The sequence below is a fragment of the Drosophila sulfurigaster genome, chromosome 2R (genome assembly GCF_023558435.1).
Source record: "Drosophila sulfurigaster albostrigata strain 15112-1811.04 chromosome 2R, ASM2355843v2, whole genome shotgun sequence".
In the NCBI taxonomy this organism is placed as follows: Eukaryota; Metazoa; Arthropoda; class Insecta; order Diptera; family Drosophilidae; genus Drosophila; species Drosophila sulfurigaster.
In genome coordinates this window covers 10,883,955-10,899,362 of record NC_084882.1, presented here as the reverse complement: position 1 = coordinate 10,899,362, position 15,408 = coordinate 10,883,955, and the positions used below count along the sequence as shown (strand labels likewise).

At 36.5% G+C, this 15,408-nt stretch overlaps 1 pseudogene; it reads left to right on the top strand.

Moving 5' to 3' along the window:
• The first annotated feature begins 1,866 nt into the window (after positions 1–1,866).
• LOC133836678 (uncharacterized) lies at positions 1,867–3,010 on the top strand (annotated as a pseudogene).
• The last annotated feature ends 12,398 nt before the right edge of the window (positions 3,011–15,408 follow it).

The window sequence follows — 15,408 nt, the reverse complement described above, 5'->3', positions numbered from 1 at the left end:
CATTCTCAATTTGTATGCTGATAAGCTATAATTACAAAACTATGAATATTATTATCGCAAATAGTTTTAAAGAGAAATTCCAGATACTATTATGTAAACCATATGTTATGAATTTTGAATAGTTTGACTGAATTTACAACATTTTAAAGATGAACAAATTTTTTTAAAAAAACGGCTTACGGCAAAGCACTTAAGATTTTATTATATAAAGCGATAACTAAATTATATATGACAAATAAGGGTCTGGTAAATTTTATCAAATATTGGTATTTGTATATCCTCAACCCAAAGTAGGGTAGAAGGGTATTATAACTTTTTGCCTCCAGGAAATGTATGTAACAGGCAGAAGGAGGTATCTCTGACCTTATATAGTATATATATTCTTGATCAGCGTAAACAGTCGAGACGATCTAGTCATATCTGTCTGCCCGTCCGTCTGTATGAATATACATATGTATGAGATATAATTAGTTTGACAGTAATTTTTATATTTGCACGGAGATCAAGTTTGTTTCAATATTTTTCCAAGACCTCAAATTGACAAAAATCAAATAACAAGTGTAATTTTAAAGATAGAGACGATATTTTTGGTATCTTCAATAATATCTATAGTCATCATGATTTCTTTATATCTCACAATGAACATTTAGGTCTGATTAAAGTTGAAAGTTAATGCTGCTATTGAATAACAAGTTTCCAGCTGTAAGATTTTCTGTAGATTCTGGTGAAATTGTAGATGTTCAAAACGAGAGGTAATGCGAATCATGTAAATTATTGCAAGCTTTTATGGCACGAGACAGATGTAAGATCGAAGGAAAAGCAATATGCCAAACAGAAGATAACAATTCAAAAGGCAATGCCTACTCTTGGGTGAAAAGATTATTAACAAAATTACTATACAGTTGATCTATTCAAGTGGCAAGCACTGTATATTATATGCATATATAATATAGAATATATGAAAGTTTCATTCTCATCATACATTTCAATACGAATCATTCGTGAATTTACTGTCATCGCGAAAAGTTCTGTTGCCGGTCATTTGAGAACAAAAGAACAATTTAACTTTTAGCGTACAATGCAAATCCAGTTCTCACTTTCGTGGCTATTACTGCTGATATTTGTGCTCTTCAGTCAACAAAGTCAGTTAAATTCACCTTTTAGATGTCCTCGTAGACGGAGTCGTAGCATTTGTTTATAATGCAAATTGTTGCGAAGTTGCGCACAGATGTTAATGAAATAAATAATGATCTAGGTGAATTTGACAATGCGAAAAAACTCGAAAATCAAATCAAAGTGCTTCAACATTTCAAGAACATCGCCACACAAATTAATCAAATCGAAAAAAATTACGTTACAGTTTCTAAGCATCCGCTATATGACCATTTTTCCGATAGTGATACACAAATGGAAGACATAAACAATATGGTTGACGACATGGAAGCGATTTCAAAGAATTTAAGAATTTTGCGAAAATGGCTATTTCTGAGAATGACACTCATATTATTTCATTCACTGAAGAAATAACTCGGCCAAATTCTCTTAAATTCTTAAATAATGATTTCTATTTGAAACTTTACGGTCAACGATATATCAGCAAGGAAATTTTAAGTCAACTCCGGCAAAAATATGAAATATCATCGGAAAAACGTTGTCATAGTTCCCAGACACCTCAACAACTTGTCTACTCCTTATATAAGGATATCGCTCTGACAGAACTCAAGGCATACATTCTGATCGAGTACTCACTGCTGATTCGACGGGTGTCCGGCCCAGGCAATTTCAATACGGAAACGAATTTGGTTCGCAACAACTACAACAATATCAACGAAGAAGCTCTCGACACACTCATAAATACGATGAAAAAAAGCTGATCGTGTTTTATGGCGTTGCGATCCAGAAAACCATGTTCAAGGCGTTACCTACGAAGAGCTAACTCGACTGCTTCAAGGATATGTGGAGAACGAGGTGGATCTCAATAGCGACGGGTCATGCAGTCAGAGCTGCCCCGATTACACCACCACAACTAAGATGGGATGCTTCGATCAAAAGTTCTGTTCTCAACAACCTTCGTGCTCTGGTCGAATTCACGATTGTGAGTTCATAGAGTCGGACTTATCTGTATGTCAATCACCGGAGAGCAGCAATCGTCGCTATAACTACATTCAATATAGTGACGGGCCTCGATTTGGAGAGCGCAAGAAATGTTGGCGTGACGTAAACAATGTGGAGAGCTGGAGGAGATTGTTTTACAAATGCAGCTACTGCTTCTGCCTATGTGATGAACCGGGTCCAAGGTCTGATCGATACTTCAAACTTCGACCAGTTGTATCGGATGTGTGGGATAACAAAGTTGTGACTGGAGTGCGGTTTGTGAAGAAGAATCGCATAATCCATTTGCAAATAACGAATCAACTGTTGAGTGGAAGCCCATTGATGACTACAAAATCGATGATTTCAATGTCACCGAGGAGTCGACTACCATGCAATGAGTTATGAAAACCGTCGCATACATCTGCATGATATAACACATAAATATAGAACATATGTTGTAAATGGCGTGAGTTTGGATGTGTTCTATGGAAGATTGAGTCTCAGAGTATCTCATGGCGCGTATTGGTTTGCAACGGGTGAACTAAATACATATAATTTAATAACGGACAAAGAATTTTTAACAGATTTGGTGGCCAGTCGTTTAAGTTTTTTTGAATATGTCCCCGAAAAACTAAACATCGATAATTTGATGTGCCAACACGATCAATTCACAGCTCAGAGCCATTGTCAAAAGAAGCAATATATCGAATTTGTTAATACAGGAATCGAAAAGGATGCGGCACAAACCACGATTCCATTTCTGGATATGCAGGAAGTTGCGTCAAATCCGCCAGTTCCGTTGTTCGGCATTGGCCTCTACTATAAAGGTAGTCCTGGTTATGGCGGCTTTATCGCTCCCAGAATTATCAGCTATGATATCGCAGATTACGTTCGGTTGCCGTCTCCTGAGCTATAATAATATTTTGACAGAAATTTAAACTACTAGAAACTTTTGATAGAAAATGCACTTTGTTTTTGTAAGTAAAATAAACTTTCTGCATTCCAGATTTTTATTTTATTTTGAAGAGTTCGAAAAGATAGATTAATAAACTATTGTGTGTAAATTTTAATTGAGTTGTGTAATGTTTATTAGTGAATGAGACAATAAATTCGTTTTGATATTATTGTGTTGAAAATAACCACTGTGCGCTCCCAAGACTCAATTCGACTATCAGCTTAATATTTTCAGTACTCGCTAGATGAGTTCATTTCGTGTCAAGTCCAAGGCACGTTATCAACCATCTTATTTTTCATAAGTAAGCGTAATTCTTAAACTAGAGTCGCGAATTTATGTTTCATACAATAATAATATTCCCGCAGGGCATATAGAGTGCAGGGTGATAAAGTCAAGCCACCCTGATCGTCAACCATCTGCATATGCAGACTCTCCTTGTCACCAGGAATCAATGGCGTCTGATTGGCGTCCTAGGGCAAAGCATCTCGCAGCAGCTGCTGGAAATCGCTCAAAGGATACGCAAAAGCGCATTGGATCAATGGCAATCTACACCTGACCTGACCTTATGCCGAGCAAACGCTGCGATAATGCCTGGCAAGCGTATCACGAAGCCATGCCAATGTTGTTGGAGCATCGAGACACCACAAGGTCAATGGTCTGTTGCCTTGCCTTGGACATGGCCAAATCCATGTCCAGAAATTAGCAACCATGGGTCCTGGTGCATTTTTCCCATCCACAAGGAAAGCATTCCCATGCTTCGCTCTCCTATATAATCGGCTGTGATCAATGCGTCTCTTATCTCGCTAGCGGCCTCAAGTGGCACATTCATCGCAGTGAACACGTCGCTGACAAATCGCTGTATATCTAGTACATCGGCCAAGGAATCCACATCGGATGCCATATCCAATTTCACTTGTCCTCTTATTGGGGGCTGCTCCCACACGCTCGGCACATGCTATAGATTATTGGTTCCTTGCAATCCGATTTCAATTGTGAACCTAACTTCGGCTTGACACGCACTTTTCGTAATCTTGAGTATTCTGCGCATTTTCGCATTGCAATTTAATTTCCAGACAGCTCCTAGATAAATAAGTGTGAGTTAAAAATCAAATATATTTTCAGCCAGTATGTATTTGTACACATTTATTTGATTTTAGTTTATATTTGTACAAATATAAAACAAGTAAGTAAGCTACAGTCGAGTGTGCTCGACTGTGAGATCCCCTGTGCCACATATAGTGGGTATAAAAGTACTACCAATTTTGGTTTAATCTTTCCAGAACCTTATTGTTTATATATAATTTAGTTATCGCTTTAGATAATAAATGCTTAAGTGGTTTGTTATGTAAGTCGTTTTTTAATGATATTTTTTATCTTTAAAATTTTGTAAATTCCGTCATACCATTGGCTACATCATTAAACTATTATGAACTCATAATATTTGCGTTATATAATATAATAGCATTCCTCTTTGAAAGTCTTTGTGATAATAACATTCATATTGTTGTAATTGTAGCTTATCAGCTTAAAAATTTAAAATACGAATTTTTCAACATAAGCTTTATTTATCGTGCATAAGATCTCGAGCTCTCTAAATGAGCACAATTAAATCTCTCAACCAATCTGGTTGGACAAGCACTGTTTAGTAACTCTCGGATTTTTTAAGGGAAGTGAACGCCACTGAGAGGCGAAACTACACAAAATGTCATAAGCAAAAGGTTCGCTATGAAGTGTATTCGTCAAGAAGGCTTCACTGTAATAAGAAGTATAAATTGACTGTCGAGAGGAATGGTAAGGCAGCCTGAATTGTGAGCTCAGTGAAGACTTTTGACATTATGTTCAATCGCATAACCCTCGTGAATTTGGTGATTCTACTAGACATCCTATTCGTATTATAAAATGGGGACTGTGATTTTAGGTGTCCTTTTGATAAAAAGTGTCTTAGATATAGTGCAGTGTGCAATGAAACAAAAGAGTGTTCTTTTGGCGAGGATGAGTTACATGTTAATTGCAAATATCCCATAACTAGTCGTCCTCGAGTTTTCTACTGTGCAAACGGAGTGTCTATCGATAAATCTCAAATGTGCAAGAAAATAATTGATTGTATCGATCAATCTGATGAATCGATTGCGATTTGTAAGGAGGAAGAAATAAAGCTGAACCTCCGAATTCAAAATTCAATGTGTGAAACCATTTTTATTAAACACTTAAGAAAATAATACTTATCAAACTGTGCACACAGCTGATTTTCAGAAATATATATTCGAAAGTGTAAAAAAGTAAAGTAAGAACAAAAAAAATATTACAAATTTAAGGCATTAAAAGATGTAAAGAAATAAAAAGTTCTGAATTGCGGCTATGTATTGTAGTCATTTACATCGCCATACTATCAAAATTGTTGAAGCCAACATTTTGGTTCACAAAAATTATGAATGATCATTGAATATTTTTACGGCTAAATAAAGGAAAGTAAAAAACATAAAAATAATAATAATAATAATAATAATAATAATAATAATAATAATAATAATAATAATAATAATAATAATAATAATAATAATAATAATAATAATAATAATAATAATAATAATAATAAATTTCAATTTAATTATTATAACTTTGTGCCGACAGGAAATGTATGTAACAAGTAGGAGGAGGCATCTCCGTCCCTATGAAGTATAAAAATTCTTGATCAGCGACAACAGCCGAGACGATCTAGCCATGTCCGTCTGTCCGTATGAATATCTAGATCTCAGAGACTATAAGAGATAGAGCTATACAGCATTTGTGATGTTTGCACGCAGATCAAAATCGAATAACAAACGTAATTTTAATGCTGGAGCTGCGAATTTTCGTGTATAAGTTAATATAATTATGTTTTAATTATTTATTCTTTCATTTTTGTGGTTCTTGCTCTTGAGAGCTTGAGCTTCAGATCTAATCTAACTAGCATAACTTAAAACTAATCTCACAAAGTTCTGCACTCTCAGCTTTCAAGCTCTAGATCGGCGATTGAGTGCATTTGGGCCGCAGCCGACGCTCACCAAAGCTCCATATGCACCTCTCTTTCGACGACTCTCAAATTAGTGTCTCAAGCCTGACTATTTGTGACGTCAGTATTGCTCGGCACGTTAACTTGCACCTCCCTTTCGACGATTCGCAAGTTAGTGTTCCAAGCCTGACTATTTGTGACGTCAGTATTGTTCGGCACGTTAACTCCTCCCCCGGTTAAGTGAGGGCCGTCCTCGGTACTCTACGGAACGATGGTTCAATTCTGTGCTCGATGTTGGTGTTTCGTTTAAAGGCGTCGATAAGCCGAATAACTAAACAGCAACAGAGTGGAACGTTGACTGCAATAAGCTCATCTCGCAAATCACCGGGGTGTCAGGATTCTAGTTACTCAGTGGATGCAGGAATAGCATGCCCAGTTTCCTCTGTGCGATGTCACATTCACTGTGAGATTGCCGAGACAATGTTGGTTCTTATAGGCTGTGTTTTGTTGTGTTCGACCAGACGCCATTGATAGAAGCTCGATCGAATGGTGAGCATTCCATCATCGATCTCCACTGTAGAGTCTAAAATCCCGAGTCGTGTGCCATGATATGCCTTCGCTCCTTACTGAGCGTAGAGCGGATGAGTTTCGTGTAATTTCCCATGATGAAAGTGCTTGCCCCACGTTCAGCGAGGATTTTTCTGCAGTCTCAACTATCTTCTTCGTACTGAAATTTGTAATCTTACAGTTTTATTACAAAGTGCAATATGTAATTATTTGGATACTCTTAATACTAGATACATATATTATATTACATAACCTACTCTAAGATTTTGTGAGATGTTCATTTTAATATCGGCTTTGTTAAGATTTATTTATTTCCAGATTATTAATTCTTCAATGAGTTTTCCATATATTTTCTTAAGTTTTCCATATCATATCATATCGCAAATTATTACTTTATTCCTTTAATTTCTATAATTCAAAAATTTTGTTATTCTAGTTTTTTATTTTAAATTGTCCTTATGGACCACCCTCCCCTTAATTAGAACCGTCGTTCCTAAGTCGGCTTCCACTACCTCTTCAGAGCATAAAGGAGATAATTTATTTCCCAGTCTCTTATTCCTCTTCAAAAACCTTATCGCCCACGCAATACTCCTTGTAAACTCGATCTTTATTAACTTGTTGCAATTTTCTTTCTTGAGCGGCTTGTAAATTTTGCATTATTTTGTTTTGAAAGTCGATGGGAGTTGAGTGAATAATCTCAATCGGTTTCTCTTTAGTTACTGAATGAAAGGTCCTATTGTACTGTATCGTGGCCAAAAGGATAGTCTCCACTGTGTCGCTTAAATTATTTTCAATCTTTAGACAACGTGCAATTTCCCCCAAGGTACTGTGAAATCGTTCTACCTGGCCATTAGAAGTGCTGTGCAATGGTGGTGCGTTCACCACACTTATTTCAAAATGGTTCATTAAGGTGGTCCTAATGGTTTCTGAATTTAATGATTTTTCATTATCGCAGTAAATTGTATTTGTTTTAGGGAAGAGATTTACCAACTGTAAAATAGGTCCCTTTATGTCAATAGTACTTCTAGAAGGTATGGGTTGGACAACAGCAAATTTGGAAAATTTGTCCACACACGTTAAAAATATGTTCTGTCCGTATTAAATATATCTAGATGTAAGATTTCTCCCGCAAAAGTTGGGATCGGGGTGCTGGCAATATTTTGTTTTTGTGGGTGCCTATTATATTTACCTACAGAACAAGTTCTGCAGTTAGCAGCAATCTCCATTGCAAGACGAGACATTTTGGAAAGAAATAGTCGCAAAGGATTTGTTTCACGTTTTCCTGGGCTGCACGGTGTGCTCGATTATGCTCAGCTGTGACAATTTCTCTTTGTTCCGTATCGTTTAGGACGTCAATTACTAAGTCTTTCGAATATCGAAACGTTGTAGAAGGAAACGCCTCTACTAGCCTATGTTGGATAAAGGCCAATACTGGCAGTGTGCAATGTATAGCGTTGACAACATTTGCATTTACTGCATCCACAAGTATTTGGTGAAGTTCTTTCCTTTCGGAAACCTCTATGATGTGCCTGGTCTTATCTCTAAATAAGATTCTTGTTTTACTGAGGTCGTTTCAGCTTCTTTAATAACAATTTGGTTTTGAAACAATTGACCGGTTTGTCAGTTACTTCAATCGTGTAAGTTAGAGATTCCTCACTATGGATGGTCGCAACGTCTGATTCTGGCTCATTGTCTAGTGCATTCAAATGCTGCCGTGACAGTGCATCAGCTACATGATTTTCTCTGCCAGGTTTATAAATCAACTTCGCTCCGTGTTCGTCGATAAATGCTTTCCAGCGCTTTATCTTTGAGTTTGGGTTCTTATCGGATACCGCAAACGTCAACGGCTGATGATCTGTGAAAATGTTCAAGGTTTTCACCCGTAAAGATAATTACGGAGATTTTTAATGACCAAACTATAGCTAAGAGTTCTCTCTCGTTTGTCGCATAGCTTAGTTCGTTGTCGCGTAGTGTTCGTGATATCATTGTAATGGGTCGTCCATTTTGTGACAATACGGCTCCGAGGCCGAAGCTCGAAGCATCTGTTGTCAAATCAAAAGGCTTTTTAAAGTCAGGGTATGCTAACATGACGTCCTCCGACGCAAGTATGTTTCTAAGTTTTTCAAAAGTCTCTTGATGATTTTGCTTCAGCTCTATTTTCACTTTCCTAGAGTGATTCTTTGAGATCTTGCCATTCTCGCCTTTCAGTAGCTCCGTGAGGGGCTTGGCTATGGAAGCATAATCTTTGATGAAGCAGCGATAATAGCTGGAAAGACCCAAGAATGATCTGAGGTCGAATAGGGTGGTTGGGGTCGGGAACGCTTTTATTGCCTGAACCTTTCAGGTGCGGTTTTATTCCTCCCCTAGATACGATGAATCCTAGATATTCTACTTCTTTTTTGAAAAACTTAGATTTTTCTTGTGATACTCTCATGCCCGCATCATGAAGACTTTTGAGGACCCATTCGATGTCCCTAATATGTTGTTCCTTTGTTTCCGAGAAGATTATAACATCATCTACGTAGACATAGCAACTCTTCCCAATTTGTTCTCTTAAAACATCATCAATGGCTCTCTGAAAATACTTGGGGCATTTTTCAGCCCAAAAGGGAGCCTGCAAAATTCATATTTTCCGTTGTTCACGGAGAAAGCTGTTTTTCTCTATCTTTTCGGCAAGCTCAATTTGATGAAATCCGGACTTCAAATCCAGAGTTGTAAAAAATGTAGCATTGCCCATATTCGATAGTATTGTCGAAATTGTAGGGATTGGATACTTGTCATCCACAGTATTTTGATTCAGTTTTCTAAAATCAATAACAAGCCTTTTTTCCTATGCCCATTTTCATCAGTCCCTTTTTTATCGACCACCCAAGTGGGGTTATTGTAAGGCGATCTTGAAGGCCTAATAATGCCATTCGCTAAAAGTTGTTTAACTTCTGCATTAACAAAATCAGATACGCCCCTGGGATGTGGATATAGTTTTGAGTACACTGGCACTCCGTCTGTTCTGATTGTAGCAATAGTATTAATGTTATATGGTAAGGCCACACAAGGGTCTGCGAATGTTTTGATATGATCTTTTATCATTGAGTTAAAGAATGGCCTGATAGCACATGGTACATCAGCGTCATCTATATGAATAAGATTCACATTTTGAGATCTCGCAAAAAGGAGGGGCTCAGAGGTATACTCTGTTGAAATTATATTTTGAATCAAATTAATGTTTGCTTGGCATTTTTAAAAGGTCTAAGCCGATTATTGCGTCGAATGCCTTAAGTGTGTCAAGTATAAAGAAATATGTTTTAACTTGAAAAAGTGATACCAAGCACTTATGAGTAATTTTTGTGCTTCCGTGGATGGATGTTACTTGGAATTCGTTTTCTACAGGGATGATATGCTTCAAGCCCGGAAGTGGCTTAATGTAGTTTTTGGAGGCCCTGTATCCACCAAGAGTTTTATGGTTTGCCCTGCTACTGTTCGTACGATGTACGGTAACAGGGACTTCTCCTAAAAATTGCATGCTTCTGCATCTGACAGCTCATCCTCGGCCTGGGCGACTGTGGCTCTAGCTGTTGTTTCATATTCGTGCTCATGGGTGGTGGCATGAACCTTTTGAGTCCTCCCGGATTTTGCAGCACCCTGACTGTTGGTGTTTTGCCATTTAGTCGGTTGTCTGTATCGAGAAGAAGTGTCGACTTCCATAGGCTCAGGCAATGAAGCAGTCTGATTTTGATCGACTTGCGTTCGAACCTTGTTGCTTAAAGCACCCATCTTATGATCTGGTGTTTGGGTTTTTGTGAAGTGAGGGTTCCTTCTCGAGCCCTCATTCGTTTGACTCTCAGAATTATGTTGAGACTGATGGCGCCAGCCGTTTGAACGCTGACTCGCACTTTTCTGCATTCGCTCTTCATTGTGTTTCGCGAAGTTAGCAGCAAAAATGCTCCTTTCATTGCTCGATTCTGCCTCCTGAGCAAAGGCCAACGCTGTTGGCAAATCTTGGGGCTGTGATGGGAAAACTGCCATTCTTAGACTTTTCCTAAGCCCAGACACAAATGTATGAAGGGCGTCCCCTCTGTATTTTTCATTAAGTACGGCAGCGGCCGTAGCATCATGTGACATAATAGTTTTATTAATCAGTAACGTTAGCTTTTCTCTATTTCATCGTAGTATTTCAGTAAAGGCATCTCGCCCTGCCGTAGTAAACTTAGCTCTTGTTGGATAACATGTACTGGTGTTTTATCTGAATAAGTAAAGTCTAACCTTGCCATAATCGCCTTAAAATTTAACACGGTGTTAAAAGAGGCAAGCACGGCATCAGCTGGTCCCCTGACTTTATTTCTAAGTATGGCAACTGCTTGATAATGCCTGCTGCTGCCATTATAAGGCTCAAACACCTTGTACGCTGCGATTGCGGATTGTCTCCAAGAAACATAATTTTCTTGTTTTCCATCGAATTCACAAACAGATTTTACAATATCGAGGGGTTCATTGCATATAACATCATTAGAAATAGTGATCTCTTGATAGACCTCTATTTGTTTTAAATGAATTTAATTGTTGGGTAAGTTTATTAATTTTCTCCTCAAATTCTATTTTTTGTCTCTCTAAAGCAGTATTAATGGATTCTTCCATGGCCCGAAGAGTAGTCGCGTCCATTCTAGATGGTTGAATGATATTGTTTCTGTACGAAGTAATTTGGTTAACTGGGTTGTAATTGCGATTGTGCACTAAAGTTTCTTTGTAACTTTCGATAAGTTCTTCGTCGCTAGACATGTGGAAAGGAGCTTTTTTATTTACATATGTTGCGGAATAAGCTTATCTAAATACTAGTAAATGCATAAACAATATTTAATTGAAAAAAGGCAATAGATATGTAACGATATGGGTTTTGTTTTATTTATTGTGCGGCATAAGCTTTTACTTGTGTAAAAATTTAAATAAGTGTAAAGATGGAATAGTCACTTTTTATTTATTTATTTATTTATTGAAAGCATAGTATAGGAATAAATTCAAAAGAATCAAATAAGTTGCATAAGCTTTAGCTTATAGTTAATATAATTATGTTTTAATTATTTATTCTTTCATTTTTTGTGGTTCTTGCTCTTGAGAGCTTGAGCTTCAGATCTAATCTAACTAGCATAACTTAAAACTAATCTCACAAAGTTCTGCACTCTCAGCTTTCAAGCTCTAGATCGGCGATTGAGTGCATTTGGGCCGCAGCCGACGCTCACCAAAGCTCCATATGCACCTCTCTTTCGACGACTCTCAAATTAGTGTCTCAAGCCTGACTATTTGTGACGTCAGTATTGCTCGGCACGTTAACTTGCACCTCCCTTTCGACGATTCGCAAGTTAGTGTTCCAAGCCTGACTATTTGTGACGTCAGTATTGTTCGGCACGTTAACTTATACAATAATACCTATAGTGTTTATGATTGCTGGTTGATTGCGATCAGATAAAAATTGTGTTATTAAAGAAATACTTTTGTATGGGCAAAACGCCTGCTTACTAGAAGTCTTAGGTGCTTTGGCCGACAATCTGGTATATTGTGCCGTCTATGGTATATTTTGAATGTGGTACTACATCGATATAACAAATACACCGTTTGGTATATTTTTAGTATATTCGTATTTTGGTATATTTTGAAAAAATACCGCAATATTTTGCTTTTATAGGGTAGCGGGTATCTCACAGTCGAGCACACTCGACTGTAGCTTTTTTACTTGTTTTTTATAAACTCTATATAGGTGATGGTTATCAATTTTGATAGATTATTTGGGACTTCTATTAGAAATTATTTCTATAGTTTTTTTCACAAATGCAATTGCGCTCGGATGCACAACACTATTGATTTTAACGTTACTTGTACAATTATCTTTATCGAAGCTTTGACCTGTACTAACGATCCCGAATAAACACATTTTATTGGAGTTAGGGCAATAATCGAAAAAACCGCAGCCACTATCTCCTCTACAAAGTGTACTTCTATTGTAATTCTCGTATGAAATTACATTTATGTTAAAGTTACTATTTGCGATGTTATCTCTTTTGTTTAGTGCTCCATCGACCATAGATAAATTTAGCTTTTGATTGAATATTCTTTCATTCGAATCCCACGCAATAACTTTGCCATTGCGATTTGTATAAGCATCCTCCAACTTAAAGTGGAGTCCCGGTACGCAAACTATTTTGAATGGCAAATATGGGTTTACTTTCAGATGCAAAAGAGCCAAATCGGATGTATACAATGTCGAATTATATTTGCTAAAAGGTAAAAGATATCAAAAGAGCTGCAAATATGATTGACAGAATGGAACTTACGAATGAATAAATATCTCGTAAACAATCCAACAATCATTGTCACCACCAGTGAAGGATTTTCTGGCTTTTTGGACTTGCTTCACACAAAATCGGGTAGTTGCAAATTTATTTATTCCATCACTAACGCAATGAGCAGCAGTCAATACGCTATTATGTCGTATTAGGACACCACCACAGGAGTATTCGTACTGCTTCGTATTGTTTCTGTCATAAATAGCCACTGCCCATTGTGAATAGTGCGATTGCGGTGTTGGTCCATTTACAGACATTGGCGATTCCTCGGTTAGTCCGCATTTCATAGAGCAAGAATCTTTTCCACTACCAGAATGTTCCCAAGTTCCGTTGTTTAGGCACACCGAGGTAAACTTCGAATTAGTTTCTTTGTATTCAGGTAAACAATCATAAGTAACTGTGGTTCCTGGTTCCATTATGCCCATAGAGTTGCAGTCTAAAATTTTTCCGTCCGGTCTCTTGCACTTTGGAAACATCGTGTCCAGCCAATAGAGTTCACTTGTATTGCACTTTTCTAGATAAAAGATAAAAAAAAAATTGATAAATATTCATTTTGTTAGATGGTGTTGAAAATTCTATTAAAAGTACACACTGCCGCATCTTGGTTGGGGTGGAGCTTCCAGTTTGTAGCCTTGCCATTTTTTGTCTCGACAATGAAATGTTTTTTCACGTAGAATTTCCGGGAACAACATAAAGTTATTCGTACAGTTGAACATAATATACGGGTCAGTTAAAGGAGGTTCTATCTTCTTTACGCAATTTGTGCCGTCGTGTGAACATTTCCAAATGCGCAAATTTGCTTTATAATGCTCATAAGTATCTAATCTGCAGCCCAAATCTCCATTAGTTTCTGGGTTCTTATTACGATTGTCCATTTTTTTCACACACTTTGGTAATTCACGTAACCATTTTCCATTTCCATTTTCATCAATCGTGCACACATTCCACTTTATGCCCTTGAAGTCTTGATATGAATCGTAGCACTCAAATTGAACTACACCGCTTGCATAGACAAAATAATGCGTTTCATTATTTTTCTTCTTAGCATACATTGTTGTGTTGCTAGTAAATTTTAAACCTTTTCCCTTAGGCTCTGCACATGTAACTGCCGGCTTCCATTTCCATTTTTCGTTAGATTCACAATGAGTTTCCAACTCATCAGAGCCATCGAGGCAATCATATATGTTGTCGCACAGTTGACTACTATTATAGATGATCTTTCCATTGCCACACTGGAAATGGGGATACTGAAGTTTTCGCATGCACATCTCTATAGACTCATCCCGGCCATTCGGACAATCGAACTTGTTATCACATATTTTATCCGCGGAAATATAATCGTCTTGGGTTGAAGCTTGGCATGATAGCTTACGTCTATAAATAAATTAAATTAAATAATAACCACAAGTATTAAAATATATGAATGTGTTCATTTTAGTAAAGTGCAGAATACTCTTTCACGATCTTCGTTGATAACGAATAAATGCTCTCAATCATCAAGCACAATTGTAGCTTTCTTATATTATATGTTTTTTTTTTAATTCTGAAACTATGATATGGACAAATTCGGTACAACAATCTGACAACGGACATTTTTTGTCCAAATAATAGAATTGAATACCAATTAATTCAATTATAATTAAACTAATTAAAATTTGTAATTGCATTATTATAGACTTTCAATATCATGTTTGACTGCGTCTGTTTATTTTGCAACTAAATTTTAAAAATGTCGTTTCGCAAATAATAAATAACAAATAGCAAGGAAGCTATTATTATTTATTTTTAATAAATCAATATTCTCCAAATATAAAATAATATACTGAAAAAAGACTAAAATGTAATAAATTATATAATTGGTATCTCGAAATAGATATACATTAAAAATATAAAATATCAGATTGTCTGCCAAAGCAACTATGACCCGATTACGCTAGTGTTTTTATAGGTTCTATTTATATATACCATCAAGTAGAGAACTACAGTCCAGGGTCCTCGATTGAAAGCAAAATATTACGGTATTAATTTTAAGATATACCATATTAATTTACCCAATATTTCTAAAATTATACCAAAGGCTATTATTAGATTCAAAATATACTAGATTGTCAGCCAAGACAAATCGAAATCGATGTTGGTAAAATCGTCGAAGTTTTTGGAAGCCAAATTCACAGATTAATTGAAATTGATGGAAATTGAATTTTCCTCGGCCCCTACGACAGGTTTGTATTACTTTAAGTTCGAAAATCACCTCTATGAAATTAAATTGAAACTTATTTTTTTATATTGCCTATATTATTTTATTTTTTTTTTCAGCCGAAATAATATTTAATGATACTACATAATTTTTGTGAACCAAAATTTATAGCCTAATAGATTGTGATAGTTAATCAATATAAATGAATATATCACTGCGAGTCAGTGCAGTTTATTTCTCTATATCTCTCACTGTTTTAAATTTGAAATAG